Here is a 1446-nt window from a genome sequence, read left to right as displayed (position 1 = left end):
AAGTTTTTTTTATTTCTTCGCAAGTGATGCGCATAATACGACGACGTCTCGAATTTTATGACGAAACTTCTTGATGGAAAAGAAAAAAGAACAAAAAAAAAAAAGAAAAAATTGCCAAAATTTACAAAAAAAAACATCACCGAATGAATATACTAGACACACTACAAAAAGGATGTTATTCAAATATTTAGTACTAACAATTAGACATCATTCACAAGCAGGAAGATGTGGTGACTATAAACGGACTCAAAGGATGAGGAAGTAAGGGGGAATAATATATTATTACATTATTATTATTATTATTATTATTATTATTATTATTATTATTATTATTATTATTATTATTATTATTATTATTATGTGTAAACGATTAAATGAACCTTTTCACGACTTAAAAATATCCTCAAGAAATGTTACATATGTATATACTCGTTCTTACATACACATAATACACGCACATACAGTCACACATTTACACACACACCTACACACACACACATGTATGCATATATATTATAAAAATATATACATATGTATATATATATATATATATATATATATATATATATATATATATATATATATATATATATATATATATATATATATATATATATTATTACATATATATATATGTTATATATGTATGTATGTATGTATGTATGTATGTATGTATGTATCTATCTATCTATCATATATATATACACACACACACGCGTGCATGTTTTATTCTATGTATATATACATAAATCAATACACACACGCAGATTTTTCGAAGCATTTAGATAGGAAAATATTTATGCGTGCATTCCTGAGAGTGCATGTGTGTTTGTGTGTGTGCGTACGATATACATAATACACACATTCATATATATATATATATATATATATATATATATATATATATATATATATATATATATGAATGTGTGTATCTATACAAGCGTATAATACTGTGTGACTGCCATTATAGATTAATATAATCAATATCGATTAATATTGATAAAAAAATAATTACTTATTCTGATATCTCCTTATCTATCGATACGCATGGAACGTAACTTGGTAGTGCCTATGAATGTGTGTCTATGTATATAAATGCTTGTATATGTGTATAAAGCATATATACATATACGGTGTGCATGCAATTAGGCATATATAATATGGACTATATATGCAACAACAGTATTAGAGCAAAATGTATAACGACTTTCTAGTGCATGTTCACAACATGAGTGCGTGTGCATGAATAATTCCAAGTGTATGCATGTGAGTGTGCTGTGTGTGTTGGCACGTGTGTTTGTGTGTATAAATACATATATGCATACATATGTATACACATCCATACATACACACATGTTTATATATAAATATATATACATACATACACACATATATATGCGTATATATATATATATATATATATATATATATATATATATATAT

The 1446-nt window shown here is 25.1% G+C and overlaps 1 long non-coding RNA gene across 6 annotated transcripts in view; it reads left to right on the top strand.

Moving 5' to 3' along the window:
- The window catches only part of LOC106881631 (uncharacterized), a 385740-nt gene that overhangs the window by 210321 nt on the left and 173973 nt on the right, over positions 1-1446 (top strand). For 4 of the 6 annotated variants that reach the window (XR_008266345.1, XR_008266348.1, XR_008266346.1 and 1 more), the window contains one exon: positions 25-261. The exons of the other annotated variants lie outside the window; for them this stretch is intronic. This is a non-coding gene — a long non-coding RNA (uncharacterized LOC106881631). The remainder of the gene's footprint in view (positions 1-24; positions 262-1446) is intronic. 6 annotated transcript variants of the gene reach the window in all.

This window comes from Octopus bimaculoides, chromosome 20 (genome assembly GCF_001194135.2).
Source record: "Octopus bimaculoides isolate UCB-OBI-ISO-001 chromosome 20, ASM119413v2, whole genome shotgun sequence".
Taxonomy (NCBI): domain Eukaryota; kingdom Metazoa; phylum Mollusca; class Cephalopoda; order Octopoda; family Octopodidae; genus Octopus; species Octopus bimaculoides.
The sequence above is the reverse complement of the archived record's forward strand: the minus strand, read 5'-3'. Positions and strand labels throughout refer to the sequence as shown.